Source organism: Salvelinus fontinalis, chromosome 32, assembly GCF_029448725.1.
Source record: "Salvelinus fontinalis isolate EN_2023a chromosome 32, ASM2944872v1, whole genome shotgun sequence".
Lineage (NCBI taxonomy): Eukaryota > Metazoa > Chordata > Actinopteri > Salmoniformes > Salmonidae > Salvelinus > Salvelinus fontinalis.
In genome coordinates, this window is record NC_074696.1 from 34466389 (window position 1) to 34483286 (window position 16898).

General features: G+C 47.3%; 1 protein-coding gene across 2 annotated transcripts in view; it reads right to left on the reverse strand.

The window, feature by feature from the left end:
* Positions 1 to 16605, reverse strand: part of LOC129831134 (zinc finger protein 516-like) — a 43022-nt gene extending 26417 nt beyond the window's left edge. The window contains exon 1 of one of the 2 annotated variants that reach the window (XM_055894207.1): positions 16490 to 16605. The gene's annotated coding sequence lies outside the window, so the exon portion shown is untranslated. The other variant, XM_055894206.1, reaches the window with a different exon arrangement.
* Positions 16606 to 16898: the final 293 nt, after the last annotated feature.

Sequence of the window (16898 nt, forward strand, 5' to 3'; positions counted from 1 at the left end):
TTCGTCGTCCAGGTCTGTCTACTCCGTTTGTTGTTTTGTTAGTTTATAGTCAAGTTCGTGTCTTTCGTCTTTTCTGTAAATAAATATGTCAACTCAAGACGCTGCATTTTGGTTTAATCCCTGCTCCTCCTCTTCGGATGAAGAGGAGGAGGAAAACCGTAACAGAACCACCCACCGATCCAGAACCAAGCAGCATGAGTTCGAGCAGCGGCCAAGAAATCAGGACTCATGGACTTGGGAGGAAGTATTGGAGGGAAAAGGTCCTTGGGCGCACATTGGGGAATATCGCCGCGCTCGTGAGGAGATGGATGGTATGAGGAGGCAGCAAAGAGACGTGGCTGGAGACCGGAGAATCAAGCCCAAAACCTGCGTTATGAGGGGACGCGTCTAGCACGGAAGCCCGAAAAGCCCATGAGTACTACCCAAAAATTTCTTGGGGGGAGGCTAAGAGGTAGTGGGCCAAGGGCAGGTAGGAGACCTGCGCCCACTTCCCAGGCTAACCGTGGAGAGCGGGAGTACGGGCAGACGTCGTGTTACGCTCCTGTACGTGTGCATAGCCCAGTGCGGGTTATTCCACCTCCCCGCACTGGTAGGGCTAGATTGGGCATTGAGCCAAATGTCATGAAGCCGGCCCTACATATCTGGCCACCAGTACGTCTCCTTGGGCCGGCTTATATGGCACCAGCCTTACGCATGGTGTCCCCGGTTCGCCTACATAGCCCGGTGCGGGTTATTCCACCTCCCCGCACTGGTCAGGCGACGGGGGGCATTCAGCCAGGTAAGGTTGGGCAGGCTCAGTGTTCAAGGGAGCCAATACGCCTGCACGGTCCGGTATTTCCGGCGCTACCTCCCCGCCCCAGCCCAGTACCACCAGTGCCTACACCACGCACCAGGCTTCCAGTGCGTTTCCAGAGCCCTGTTCCTCCTCCACGCACTCTCTCTATGGTGCGTGTCTCCAGTCCGGTGCCTCCAGTTCCGGCACCACGCACTAAGCCACCTGTGCGTCGCCAGAGCCCTGTACACACTGTTCCTTCTCCCCGTACTCGTCCTGATGTGCGTGCACTCAGCCCGGTGCCACCAGTGCCGGTACCACGCACCAGGCATATAGTACGCTTTGAGAGTCCAGTGTGCCCTGTCCCTGCTCCCCGCATTAGGCTTGAAGTGCGTGTCTCCAGTCCGGTGCCTCCAGTTCCGGCACCACGCACCAGGCCTACAGTGCGTCTCAGCCGGCCAGAGTCTGCCGTCTGCCCAACGGCGCCTGAACTGTCCGTCTGCCAAGCGCCGCATGAACTGCCCGTCTGCCATGAGCCTACAGAGCCTTCCGCCAGACAGGAGCAGCCAAAGCCATCCGTCTCCACAGCGCCATCTGAGCCATCCGTCTCCGCAGCGCCATCTGAGCCATCCGTCTCCGCAGCGCCATCTGAGCCATCCGTCTCCGCAGCGCCATCTGAGCCATCCGTCTCCGCAGCGCCATCTGAGCCATCCGTCTCCTCAGCGCCATCTGAGCCATCCGTCTCCCCAGCGCCATCTGAGCCATCCGTCTCCCCAGCGCCGTCTGAGCCATCCGTCTGTCCCGAGCCATTAGAGCCGCCCGTCTGTCCCGAGCCGTCAGAGCCGTTAGTCAGTCAGGAGCCGCTAGAGCCATTCGTCAGTCAGGATCTGCCAGAGCCGCCAACCAGACAGGATCTGCCAGAGCCGCCAACCAGACAGGATCTGCCAGGGCCGCCAACCAGACAGGATCTGCCAGAGCCGCCAACCAGACAGGATCTGCCAGAGCCGCCAACCAGACAGGATCTGCCAGAGCCGCCAACCAGACAGGATCTGCCAGAGCCGTCAGTGAGCCATGAGCTTCCAGAGCCGTCAGCCAGCCATGAGCGTCCAGAGCCGTCAGCCAGCCATGAGCGTCCAGAGCCGTCAGCCAGCCATGAGCGTCCAGAGCCGTCAGCCAGCCATGAGCGTCCAGAGCCGTCAGCCAGCCATGAGCGTCCAGAGCCGTCAGCCAGCCATGAGCGTCCAGAGCCGTCAGCCAGCCATGAGCGTCCAGAGCCGTCAGCCAGCCATGAGCGTCCAGAGCCGTCAGCCAGTCATGAGCTGTCCCTCAGCCCAGAGCGGCTATTTATCCAGAACTGCCCCTCAGTCCAGAGCTGTCTCTCTGTCCGGAGCTGCCTTTCAGTCCGGAGTTGCCCCTCTATCATGAGCTACCTCTCTATCCTGAGCTACATCTCTATCCTGAGCTATCCCTCTGTCCTGAGCTATCCCTCTGTCCTGGGCTATCCCTCTATCCCGGTGCGGCCCATTGTCTCGATGTTACCCAAAGGATTAAGTGGGTGTAATATGAGGGTGGTCAGTTGTAGGGGGAGATGTAAGCTGGGATTGACTATGGTGGGGTGGGAACCTCGCCCTGAGCCTGAGCCACCACCGTGGTCAGATGCGCACCCAGACCCTCCCCTATATTTTGTGCTGGTGCGCCCGGAGTTCGCACCTTAGGAGGGGGGTTATGTCACGTTCCTGACCTATTTCTGTTAGTTTGTTGTATGTGTTAGTTGGTCAGGACGTGAGTTTGGGTGGGCATTCTATGTTTTCTGTTTCTATTCGGATGAAGAGGAGGAGGAAAACTGTAACAAGTACATTTCCACATCTTTTTCAAAAGTAGTAAAAATGTATACTGTAGATTGGATTCTACTTCTATTTAGCATAGTAATAATGCCTTAGATGGTGGTTAACCATTCCTATCAGGCTATAGAGTATATGAGCTATTTAGCAATGGCTGTCCTGTACCATAGCAGGTTGTCCTGTACCATAGCAGGATGTCCTGTAGCATAACAGGTTGTCCTGTACCATAGCAGGTTGTCTTGTAGCATAGCAGGTTGTCCTGTACCATAGCAGGTTGTCCTGTACCATAGCAGGATGTCCTGAAGCATAACAGGTTGTCCTGTACCCTAGCAGGTTGTCCTGTACCATAGCAGGTTGTCCTGTACCATAGCAGGTTGTTCTGTACCATAGCAGGTTGTCCTGTAGCATTACAGGTTGTCCTGTACCATAGCAGGTTGTCCTGTAGCATAACAGGTTGTTCTGTAGCATAGCAGGTTGTCCTGTAGCATAGCAGGTTGTCCTGTACCATAGCAGGTTGTTCTGTACCATAGCAGGTTGTCCTGTAGCATAACAGGTTGTCCTGTAGCATAGCAGGTTGTCCTGTAGCATAACAGGTTGTCCTGTAGCATAGCAGGTTGTTCTGTACCATAGCATGTTGTCCTGTAGCATAACAGGTTGTCCTGTACCATAGCAGGTTGTCCTGTAGCATAACAGGTTGTTCTGTAGCATAGCAGGTTGTCCTGTAGCATAGCAGGTTGTCCTGTAGCATAACAGGTTGTTCTGTACCATAGCAGGTTGTCCTGTAGCATAACAGGTTGTCCTGTAGCATAGCAGGTTGTTCTGTACCATAGCAGGTTGTCCTGTAGCATAACAGGTTGTCCTGTAGCATAGCAGGTTGTTCTGTACCATAGCAGGTTGTCCTGTACCATAGCAGGTTGTCCTGTACCACAGCAGGTTGTCCAGTAGCATAACAGGTTGTCCTGTACCCTAGCAGGTTGTCCTGTAGCATAGCAGGTTGTCCTGTACCATAGCAGGTTGTCCTGTAGCATAGCAGGTTGTTCTGTACCATAGCAGGTTGTCCTGTACCACAGCAGGTTGTCCAGTAGCATAACAGGTTGTCCTGTACCATAGCAGGTTGTCCTGTAGCATAGCAGGTTGTCCTGTAGCATAGCAGGTTGTCCTGTAGCATAACAGGTTGTCCTGTAGCATAGCAGGTTGTTCTGTACCATAGCAGGTTGTCCTGTACCATAGCAGGTTGTCCTGTAGCATAGCAGGTTGTCCTGTACCATAACAGGTTGTCCTGTACCATAGCAGGTTGTCTTGTACCATAGCAGGTTGTCCTGTACCATAACAGGTTGTCCTGTACCATAGCAGGTTGTCCTGTACCATAGCAAGTTGTCCTGTACCATAGCAGGTTGTTCTGTACCATAGCAGGTTGTCCTGTACCATAACAGGTTGTCCTGTACCATAGCAGGTTGTCCTGTACCATAACAGGTTGTCCTGAGGCATAACAGGTTGTCCTGTAGCATAACAGGTTGTCCTGTACCATAGCAGGTTGTCCTGTAGCATAACAGGTTGTTCTGTACCATAACAGGTTGTCCTGTACCATAGCAGGTTGTCCTGTACCATAACAGGTTGTCCTGTACCATAGCAGGTTGTCCTGTACCATAGCAGGTTGTCCTGTAGCATAACAGGTTGTTCTGTACCATAACAGGTTGTCCTGTACCATAGCAGGTTGTCCTGTACCATAACAGGTTGTCCTGTACCATAGCAGGTTGTCCTGTACCATAGCAGGTTGTCCTGTACCATAACAGGTTGTCCTGTACCATAGCAGGTTGACCTGTACCATAACAGGTTGTCCTGTACCATAGCAGGTTGTCCTGTACCATAACAGGTTGTCCTGAGGCATAACAGGTTGTCCTGTAGCATAACAGGTTGTCCTGTACCATAGCAGGTTGTCCTGTACCATAGCAGGTTGTTCTGTACCATAACAGGTTGTTCTGTACCATAGCAGGTTGTCCTGAGGCATAACAGGTTGTCCTGTACCATAACAGGTTGTCCTGTACCATAGCAGGTTGTCCTGTACCATAGCAGGTTGTCCTGTAGCATAACAGGTTGTCCTGTACCATAACAGGTTGTCCTGTAGCATAACAGGTTGTTCTGTAACATAGCAGGTTGTCCTGTAGCATAGCAAGTTGTCCTGTACCATAGCAGGTTGTCCTGTACCATAACAGGTTGTCCTGTAGCATAACAGGTTGTCCTGTACCATAACAGGTTGTCCTGTAGCATAACAGGTTGTTCTGTACCATAGCAGGTTTTCCTGTAGCATAGCAGGTTGTCCTGTACCATAGCAGGTTGTCCTGAGGCATAACAGGTTGTCCTGTACCATAGCAGGTTGTCCTGTACCATAGCAGGTTGTCCTGAGGCATAACAGGTTGTCCTGTACCATAGCAGGTTGTCCTGTACCATAGCAGGTTGTCCTGTAGCATAACAGGTTGTCCTGTACCATAACAGGTTGTCCTGTAGCATAACAGGTTGTCCTGTACCCTAGCAGGTTGTCCTGTAGCATAGCAGGTTGTCCTGTACCATAGCAGGTTGTCCTGTAGCATAGCAGGTTGTTCTGTACCATAGCAGGTTGTCCTGTACCACAGCAGGTTGTCCAGTAGCATAACAGGTTGTCCTGTACCATAGCAGGTTGTCCTGTAGCATAGCAGGTTGTCCTGTAGCATAGCAGGTTGTCCTGTAGCATAACAGGTTGTCCTGTAGCATAGCAGGTTGTTCTGTACCATAGCAGGTTGTCCTGTACCATAGCAGGTTGTCCTGTAGCATAGCAGGTTGTCCTGTACCATAACAGGTTGTCCTGTACCATAGCAGGTTGTCTTGTACCATAGCAGGTTGTCCTGTACCATAACAGGTTGTCCTGTACCATAGCAGGTTGTCCTGTACCATAGCAAGTTGTCCTGTACCATAGCAGGTTGTTCTGTACCATAGCAGGTTGTCCTGTACCATAACAGGTTGTCCTGTACCATAGCAGGTTGTCCTGTACCATAACAGGTTGTCCTGAGGCATAACAGGTTGTCCTGTAGCATAACAGGTTGTCCTGTACCATAGCAGGTTGTCCTGTAGCATAACAGGTTGTTCTGTACCATAACAGGTTGTCCTGTACCATAGCAGGTTGTCCTGTACCATAACAGGTTGTCCTGTACCATAGCAGGTTGTCCTGTACCATAGCAGGTTGTCCTGTAGCATAACAGGTTGTTCTGTACCATAACAGGTTGTCCTGTACCATAGCAGGTTGTCCTGTACCATAACAGGTTGTCCTGTACCATAGCAGGTTGTCCTGTACCATAGCAGGTTGTCCTGTACCATAACAGGTTGTCCTGTACCATAGCAGGTTGACCTGTACCATAACAGGTTGTCCTGTACCATAGCAGGTTGTCCTGTACCATAACAGGTTGTCCTGAGGCATAACAGGTTGTCCTGTAGCATAACAGGTTGTCCTGTACCATAGCAGGTTGTCCTGTACCATAGCAGGTTGTTCTGTACCATAACAGGTTGTTCTGTACCATAGCAGGTTGTCCTGAGGCATAACAGGTTGTCCTGTACCATAACAGGTTGTCCTGTACCATAGCAGGTTGTCCTGTACCATAGCAGGTTGTCCTGTAGCATAACAGGTTGTCCTGTACCATAACAGGTTGTCCTGTAGCATAACAGGTTGTTCTGTAACATAGCAGGTTGTCCTGTAGCATAGCAAGTTGTCCTGTACCATAGCAGGTTGTCCTGTACCATAACAGGTTGTCCTGTAGCATAACAGGTTGTCCTGTACCATAACAGGTTGTCCTGTAGCATAACAGGTTGTTCTGTACCATAGCAGGTTTTCCTGTAGCATAGCAGGTTGTCCTGTACCATAGCAGGTTGTCCTGAGGCATAACAGGTTGTCCTGTACCATAGCAGGTTGTCCTGTACCATAGCAGGTTGTCCTGAGGCATAACAGGTTGTCCTGTACCATAGCAGGTTGTCCTGTACCATAGCAGGTTGTCCTGTAGCATAACAGGTTGTCCTGTACCATAACAGGTTGTCCTGTAGCATAACAGGTTGTTCTGTACCATAGCAGGTTGTCCTGTAGCATAGCAGGTTGTCCTGTAGCATAACAGGTTGTCCTGTACCATAACAGGTTGTTCTGTACCATAGCAGGTTGTCCTGTAGCATAGCAGGTTGTCCTGTAGCATAACATGTTGTCCTGTAGCATAACAGGTTGTCCTGTAGCATAACAGGTTGTTCTGTACCATAGCAGGTTGTCCTGAGGCATAACAGGTTGTCCTGTACCATAGCAGGTTGTCCTGTACCATAGCAGGTTGTTCTGTACCATAGCAGGTTGTCTTGTACCATAACATGTTGTCCTGTAGCATAACAGGTTGTCCTGTAGCATAACATGTTGTCCTGTAGCATAACAGGTTGTCCTGTACCATAGCAGGTTGTCCTGTACCATAGCAGGTTGTCCTGAGGCATAACAGGTTGTCCTGTACCATAGCAGGTTGTCCTGTACCATAACAAGTTGTCCTGTACCATAGCAGGTTGTTCTGTACCATAGCAGGTTGTCCTGTACCATAACAGGTTGTCCTGTACCATAGCAGGTTGTCCTGTACCATAACAGGTTGTCCTGAGGCATAACAGGTTGTCCTGTAGCATAACAGGTTGTCCTGTACCATAGCAGGTTGTCCTGTAGCATAACAGGTTGTTCTGTACCATAACAGGTTGTCCTGTACCATAGCAGGTTGTCCTGTACCATAACAGGTTGTCCTGTACCATAGCAGGTTGTCCTGTACCATAGCAGGTTGTCCTGTAGCATAACAGGTTGTTCTGTACCATAACAGGTTGTCCTGTACCATAGCAGGTTGTCCTGTACCATAACAGGTTGTCCTGTACCATAGCAGGTTGTCCTGTACCATAGCAGGTTGTCCTGTACCATAACAGGTTGTCCTGTACCATAGCAGGTTGACCTGTACCATAACAGGTTGTCCTGTACCATAGCAGGTTGTCCTGTACCATAACAGGTTGTCCTGAGGCATAACAGGTTGTCCTGTAGCATAACAGGTTGTCCTGTACCATAGCAGGTTGTCCTGTACCATAGCAGGTTGTTCTGTACCATAACAGGTTGTTCTGTACCATAGCAGGTTGTCCTGAGGCATAACAGGTTGTCCTGTACCATAACAGGTTGTCCTGTACCATAGCAGGTTGTCCTGTACCATAGCAGGTTGTCCTGTAGCATAACAGGTTGTCCTGTACCATAACAGGTTGTCCTGTAGCATAACAGGTTGTTCTGTAACATAGCAGGTTGTCCTGTAGCATAGCAAGTTGTCCTGTACCATAGCAGGTTGTCCTGTACCATAACAGGTTGTCCTGTAGCATAACAGGTTGTCCTGTACCATAACAGGTTGTCCTGTAGCATAACAGGTTGTTCTGTACCATAGCAGGTTTTCCTGTAGCATAGCAGGTTGTCCTGTACCATAGCAGGTTGTCCTGAGGCATAACAGGTTGTCCTGTACCATAGCAGGTTGTCCTGTACCATAGCAGGTTGTCCTGAGGCATAACAGGTTGTCCTGTACCATAGCAGGTTGTCCTGTACCATAGCAGGTTGTCCTGTAGCATAACAGGTTGTCCTGTACCATAACAGGTTGTCCTGTAGCATAACAGGTTGTTCTGTACCATAGCAGGTTGTCCTGTAGCATAGCAGGTTGTCCTGTAGCATAACAGGTTGTCCTGTACCATAACAGGTTGTTCTGTACCATAGCAGGTTGTCCTGTAGCATAGCAGGTTGTCCTGTAGCATAACATGTTGTCCTGTAGCATAACAGGTTGTCCTGTAGCATAACAGGTTGTTCTGTACCATAGCAGGTTGTCCTGAGGCATAACAGGTTGTCCTGTACCATAGCAGGTTGTCCTGTACCATAGCAGGTTGTTCTGTACCATAGCAGGTTGTCTTGTACCATAACATGTTGTCCTGTAGCATAACAGGTTGTCCTGTAGCATAACATGTTGTCCTGTAGCATAACAGGTTGTCCTGTACCATAGCAGGTTGTCCTGTACCATAGCAGGTTGTCCTGAGGCATAACAGGTTGTCCTGTACCATAGCAGGTTGTCCTGTACCATAACAAGTTGTCCTGTACCATAGCAGGTTGTTCTGTACCATAGCAAGTTGTCCTGTACCATAGCAGGTTGTTCTGTACCATAGCAAGTTGTCCTGTACCATAGCAGGTTGTCCTGTACCATAGCAGGTTGTTCTGTACCATAGCAGGTTGTCCTGTAGCATTACAGGTTGTCCTGTACCATAGCAGGTTGTCCTGTAGCATAACAGGTTGTTCTGTAGCATAGCAGGTTGTCCTGTAGCATAGCAGGTTGTCCTGTACCATAGCAGGTTGTTCTGTACCATAGCAGGTTGTCCTGTAGCATAACAGGTTGTCCTGTAGCATAGCAGGTTGTCCTGTAGCATAACAGGTTGTCCTGTAGCATAGCAGGTTGTTCTGTACCATAGCATGTTGTCCTGTAGCATAACAGGTTGTCCTGTACCATAGCAGGTTGTCCTGTAGCATAACAGGTTGTTCTGTAGCATAGCAGGTTGTCCTGTAGCATAGCAGGTTGTCCTGTAGCATAACAGGTTGTTCTGTACCATAGCAGGTTGTCCTGTAGCATAACAGGTTGTCCTGTAGCATAGCAGGTTGTTCTGTACCATAGCAGGTTGTCCTGTAGCATAACAGGTTGTCCTGTAGCATAGCAGGTTGTTCTGTACCATAGCAGGTTGTCCTGTACCATAGCAGGTTGTCCTGTACCACAGCAGGTTGTCCAGTAATAACAGGTTGTCCTGTACCATAGCAGGTTGTCCTGTAGCATAGCAGGTTGTCCTGTACCATAGCAGGTTGTCCTGTAGCATAGCAGGTTGTTCTGTACCATAGCAGGTTGTTCTGTACCATAGCAGGTTGTCCTGTACCATAGCAGGTTGTCCTGTACCATAGCAAGTTGTCCTGTACCATAGCAGGTTGTTCTGTACCATAGCAGGTTGTCCTGTACAATAACAGGTTGTCCTGTACCATAGCAGGTTGTCCTGTACCATAACAGGTTGTCCTGAGGCATAACAGGTTGTCCTGTAGCATAACAGGTTGTCCTGTACCATAGCAGGTTGTCCTGTAGCATAACAGGTTGTTCTGTACCATAACAGGTTGTCCTGTACCATAGCAGGTTGTCCTGTACCATAACAGGTTGTCCTGTACCATAGCAGGTTGTCCTGTACCATAGCAGGTTGTCCTGTAGCATAACAGGTTGTTCTGTACCATAACAGGTTGTCCTGTACCATAGCAGGTTGTCCTGTACCATAACAGGTTGTCCTGTACCATAGCAGGTTGTCCTGTACCATAGCAGGTTGTCCTGTACCATAACAGGTTGTCCTGTACCATAGCAGGTTGTCCTGTACCATAACAGGTTGTCCTGTACCATAGCAGGTTGTCCTGTACCATAACAGGTTGTCCTGAGGCATAACAGGTTGTCCTGTAGCATAACAGGTTGTCCTGTACCATAGCAGGTTGTCCTGTACCATAGCAGGTTGTTCTGTACCATAACAGGTTGTTCTGTACCATAGCAGGTTGTCCTGAGGCATAACAGGTTGTCCTGTACCATAACAGGTTGTCCTGTACCATAGCAGGTTGTCCTGTACCATAGCAGGTTGTCCTGTAGCATAACAGGTTGTCCTGTACCATAACAGGTTGTCCTGTAGCATAACAGGTTGTTCTGTACCATAGCAGGTTGTCCTGTAGCATAGCAAGTTGTCCTGTACCATAGCAGGTTGTCCTGTACCATAACAGGTTGTCCTGTAGCATAACAGGTTGTCCTGTACCATAACAGGTTGTCCTGTAGCATAACAGGTTGTTCTGTACCATAGCAGGTTTTCCTGTAGCATAGCAGGTTGTCCTGTACCATAGCAGGTTGTCCTGAGGCATAACAGGTTGTCCTGTACCATAGCAGGTTGTCCTGTACCATAGCAGGTTGTCCTGAGGCATAACAGGTTGTCCTGTACCATAGCAGGTTGTCCTGTACCATAGCAGGTTGTCCTGTAGCATAACAGGTTGTCCTGTACCATAACAGGTTGTCCTGTAGCATAACAGGTTGTTCTGTACCATAGCAGGTTGTCCTGTAGCATAGCAGGTTGTCCTGTAGCATAACAGGTTGTCCTGTACCATAACAGGTTGTTCTGTACCATAGCAGGTTGTCCTGTAGCATAGCAGGTTGTCCTGTAGCATAACATGTTGTCCTGTAGCATAACAGGTTGTCCTGTAGCATAACAGGTTGTTCTGTACCATAGCAGGTTGTCCTGAGGCATAACAGGTTGTCCTGTACCATAGCAGGTTGTCCTGTACCATAGCAGGTTGTTCTGTACCATAGCAGGTTGTCTTGTACCATAACAGGTTGTCCTGTACCATAACAGGTTGTCCTGTAGCATAACAGGTTGTTCTGTACCATAGCAGGTTGTCCTGTAGCATAGCAGGTTGTCCTGTAGCATAACAGGTTGTCCTGTACCATAACAGGTTGTTCTGTACCATAGCAGGTTGTCCTGTAGCATAGCAGGTTGTCCTGTAGCATAACATGTTGTCCTGTAGCATAACAGGTTGTCCTGTAGCATAACAGGTTGTCCTGTACCATAACAGGTTGTTCTGTACCATAGCAGGTTGTCCTGTAGCATAGCAGGTTGTCCTGTAGCATAACATGTTGTCCTGTAGCATAACAGGTTGTCCTGTAGCATAACATGTTGTCCTGTAGCATAACAGGTTGTCCTGTACCATAGCAGGTTGTCCTGTACCATAGCAGGTTGTCCTGAGGCATAACAGGTTGTCCTGTACCATAGCAGGTTGTCCTGTACCATAACAAGTTGTCCTGTACCATAGCAGGTTGTTCTGTACCATAGCAAGTTGTCCTGTACCATAGCAGGTTGTTCTGTACCATAGCAAGTTGTCCTGTACCATAGCAGGTTGTCCTGTAGCATAACAGGTTGTCTTGTACAATCGCAAGTTGTCCTGTAGCATAGCAGGTTGTCCTGTACCATAGCAGGTTGTTCTGTACCATAGCAGGTTGTCCTGTAGCATAGCAAGTTGTCCTGTAGCATAGCAGGTTGTTCTGTACCATAACAGTTTGTTCTGTACCATAGCAGGTTGTCCTGTAGCATAGTAGGTTGTACTGTACCATAGCAGGTTGTACTGTAGCATAACAGGTTGTCCTGTAGCATAACAGGTTGTCCTGTACCATAGCAAGTTGTCCTGTAGCATAGCAGGTTGTCCTGTACCATAGCAGTTGCCTGTAGCATAGCAAGTCGTCCTGTAGCATAGCAGGTTGTCCTGTACCATAGCAGGTTGTCCTGTACCATAGCAGGTTTTCCTGTAGCATAACAGGTTGTCCTGTACCATAGCAGGTTGTCCTGTAGCATAGTAAGTTGTCCTGTGCCATAGCAGGTTGTCCTGTACCATAGCAGGTTGTCCTGTAGCATAGTAAGTTGTCCTGTGCCATAGCAGGTTGTCCTGTAGCATAGCAGGTTGTCCGGTAGCATACATTGACCGCAGCACTAAACGTCATGAATACCCCCATCATGGGAATAGCACATGAATGCAATGATTTCAAGATCCTACATTCCTACATGATTTCAAGAGCCTACCTTCCTACATGATTTCAAGAGCCTACCTTCCTACACGATTAAAAAACAACTTTTTCAAGATAAACTATATAACTGAAAAATCTCAACAAACAACCTCTGTCCGCCATGTCTCCCCCCCCATGTCTCTCCCACTTAATCTGTATGATTAAATCATTTTTCCTTGGCCCTAATTTTGTCGGGGATGACGATACTCTGCCTGCCGGATAGTTGCTGAGCATACTCCCCATTGATGGCCATGCTGAGAAGATTACCCTAATAGCAGCGGATTACCTCTCCACATGTTGGCCACACACGGGGGGATGGTGTGTGTGTGTGTGTGGGTGGGTGGGTGGGTGTGTGTGTGTGTGTAGGGAGCGGTGGTAGTAGAATATCTCTCGCTAGCTATATATATCTGCCTGCATGTCTACCTACAATATTGTTCTAAATCTGTCTGTCTAAAATATCTGTGTCTTTGTCTGTCAATTCAAATAAAATGTTATTGATCGCATACACATATTTGCAGATGTTATCGCACGTGCAGCGAAATACTAACAGTGAAGTAATACCAAACAATACAAAAAAATCAAAAAAAGAATAAGAAAGTAATTAAGAAATATCATAAGGAGCAATGTCAGAGTTCAGAATATATAACCTCAGCAAAAAAAAAAACGGCCCTTTTTCAGGACCCTGTCTTTCAAAGATAATTCGTAAAAATCCAAATAACTTCCCAGACCTTCATTATAAAGGGTCTAAACACTGTTTCCCATGCTTATTCAATGAACTATGAACAATTAATGAACATGCCCCCGTGGAACAATCATGCACCTGAAGACACTAACAGCTTACAGACGGTAGGCAATTAAGGTCACAGTTATGAAAACTTAGGACACTAAAGAGGCCTTTCTACTGACTCTGAAAAGGACCAAAAGAAAGATGCCCAGGGTACTTGCTCATCTGCGTGAACGTGCCTTAGGCATGCTGCAAGGAGGCATGAGGACTGCAGATGTGGCCAGGGCAATATTTGCAATGTCCGCACTGTGAGACGCCTGAGACAGCGCTACAGGGAGACAGGACGGACAGCTGATCGTCCTCGCAGTAAAAACACCTGCACACGACGGTACATCCGAATATCACACCTGCGGGACAGGTACAGGATGGCAACAACAACTGCCCGAATTACACCAGGAATGCACAATCCCTCCATCAGTGCTCAGACTGTCCGCAATAGGCTGAGATAGGCTGAACTGAGTGCTTGTAGGCCTGTTGTAAGGCAAGTCCTCACCAGACATCACCGGCAACAACGTCGCCTATGGGCACAAACCGTCGCTGGACCAGACAGGACTGGCAAAAAGTGCTCTTCACTGACGAGTCGCGGTTTTGTCTCACCAGGGGTGATGGTCGGATTCACGTTTATCGTCAAAGGAATGAGTGTTACACCGAGGCCTGTACTCTGGAGTGGGATCGATTTGGAGGTGGAGGGTCCGTCATGGTCTAGGGCGGTGTGTCACAGCATCATCGGACTGAGCTTGTTGTCATCGCAGGCAATCTCAACGCTGTGCGTTACAGGGAAGACATCCTCCCTATGTGGTACCCTTCCTGCAGGCTCATCCTGACATGACCCTCCAGCATGACAATGCCCCCAGCCATACTGCTCGTTCTGTGCGTGATTTCCTGCAAGACAGGAATGTCAGTCTTCTGCCATGAACAGCAAAGAGCCCGGATCTCAATCCCATTGAGCACGTCTGGGACCTGTTGGATCAGAGTGTGAGGGCTAGGGCCATTCCCCCAAAAATGTCTGGGAACTTGCAGGTGCCTTGGTGGAAGAGTGGGGTAACATCTCACAGTAAGAACTGGCAAATCTGGTGCAGACCATGAGGAGGAGATACACTGCAGTACTTAATGCAGCTGGTAGCCACACTGTTACTTTTGATTTTGACCCCGACCCCCCTTGGTTCAAGAACACATTATTCAATTTCTATTAGTCACATATCTGTGGAACTTGTTCAGTTTATGTCTCAGTTGTTGAATCTTATGTTCTTACAAATATTTACACATGTTAAGTTTGCTGAAAATAAACGCAGTTGACAGTGAGAGGATGTTTCTTTTTTTGCTTTTACTGTACTGTATATGATGGTGTGTATAGACATTATGGACAGTATATGAATAGAAATAGTGTGTACAGCAGTAGTTATTAAGGATGAGCCTTGACTAGAATACAGTATATACATAAGAAGTGGGTAAAACAGTATGTAAACATCATTAAAGTGACCAGTGTTCAATGACTATGTAAGGTGCACGGTAGAGTACCGGGTGGCAGCCAGCTTGTAACAGTGACTAAGTTCAGGGCAGGGTACTGGGCGGAGGCTGGCTTGTGGTGACTATTTAACAGTCTGATGGCCGGGAGATAGTCTGTCTGTCTGTCTTTTCAACCATCCAGATTCATCTACAGATAACTCTCCGTCTATATACACATCATTACTATTACAGACCTCTAAATATAGATAAATATATATCTATATGTATATAGACTTATTTTTCACTGTATTATTGACTGTATGTTTGTTTTACTCCATGTGTAACTATGTGTTGTTGTATGTGTCGAACTGCTTTGCTTTATCTTGGCCAGGTCGCAATTGTAAATGAGAACGTGTTCTCAATTTGCCTACCTGGTTAAATAAAGGTGAAATAAATAAAAAATAAACATCAGATCCCATTCTGCCAAGCTTGATTTCGACTGCATCAAGCCTACACTGATATGCTTTCTTTCAAAGTGTAGGCCTATCCAGTAGGCAAGTCATCCAAACCATTTTTATTTGACAAGACTTAGATTTGATAGTGGGGTTTTTGTGTCCCTGGGCTACCATTCCAGAGCATGCTGTGAGGATACACATCTGCAAGACAGAAATACAACTCAGGATGGAGATGGTCGAACTGTCTATTGCCTAACTGTCCATATCTTCTCTATAGGTCTCCAACATACTGTGGTGAGAAGGTTGAACAGCAGCAACGGCTGAAGAATGACAAAGGCATACAAATGTTATTGCCACTGCTAATGTGGGTTTTTAGGCAGTCCAGATGGAGTAGACTGAGAAGCCATTGAGCGAGTGGAGAGAAAAGGAATTCTAGTAATCTGCCTCTGATCCTGTACAATAGACGCCTTGTCTCTTTTGTTAGGGCCACTCGCAAACACAAGTTTGCACTGACGATGATAGCACCAATAGTCTGCCTTAGGAATGGAAAGAGAAAGAAAGATAAGTGTGAAAAGGAATAAGATAGGTCTACAGAAAGAAACCAATGGAAAGCAATTGTGTGCCAGCAGAGTGAGCCTGTTTTCGTTATCTGAGAAGTCAAGTAAAAAATGAAATTCTATGTCTCTAATCAAGTCAAGTGTAGCCTAGAATAGACATTATAGATCTAGATATTATAGAGCCTTCTAAACCGCCTGTTGAACATTACATTCGCACTGTGAATTAATTAACCATTGAAGGACTGTTTATCCCCTCTCCTCTTCACCACAATGCACTGTCCTCCTCAAACGTTTTGGTGGCACCATTAAAAGCAATCATTAACACAATGGCAAATATTTGCATATGAACTGTCGTTTATTTTATACAGATGTATATTTATACAGTAGTAAAAGAGGTTTAAAAAAGTCCCTTACCTCAAGACCTAAACGAATTTGTTGTGTCCTCCAGTTGCCTAACAACACACTTCAGTAAAAAAAAATATATATAATAAAAAAACACGATGAAAGTAGTATGCATCTGTAGAAAGTTGTCAAATTATTTTATCGGGAACAGTCCTCCAATTACACGTTTATAGCTTACTGCTAGCTCCCCGATGAATTCCTGGCGTGATTTCTTACTGCTCTCAATGTGCCCAGGGTGCAAAGTTTCCGTCGGATCGTTTAATCATGGTCTCGATGTCCCGTTTCGACTCGCTACCCTTGAAATAGAATCGGCTTAGTACTCGACCGACTACAAGCAATAGGCTTCCAGACAAAAATGCATCATAACAAAAAAGTAGGCGCTAAAGCTCCGCCCTGTGTTTCAGACCGCAGTTTCTGGAGCCTAGATACAAAAACATGTCGTGAAAACAATAGGCTATATTTGATCTAATTTATTAATTTGAATTGGCTGTTGAAATAATCCCTGCACACTGCCTGTACACGGACATCCAAAAATAACGCTTGTAAATGTAGGTTGCCTATAAGCATTATCTTACCTACCTGTACGTTGTTAAAACCCCAAGGGCAGAATAAATTAGATGCTGTGCATCGATGGCATGCATCAAAGTGAAGATGTCTAAGTGACGCCACCTTCACCGTGGCGGATAGTTACGTTATCTCTGTTTTGAATGTGTAATAAAGTAGGCTAGCTACCCAGACTCACGTAACATAGTAACAACTCACAGCAAGCCTATACAGTGCATTCGGAAAGTATTCAGACCCCTTGACTTTTTCCACATTTTGTTACGTTAGCCTTATTCTAAATTGATTAAATAGTACCCCCCCCCCTCATTAATCTAATAACAATGACCCATAATGACAAAACGAAAACAGGCTTTTAGATTTTATTTGCGAAATATACATAAGTACATAAGTATTCAGACCCTTTACTCTGTACTTTGTTGATACA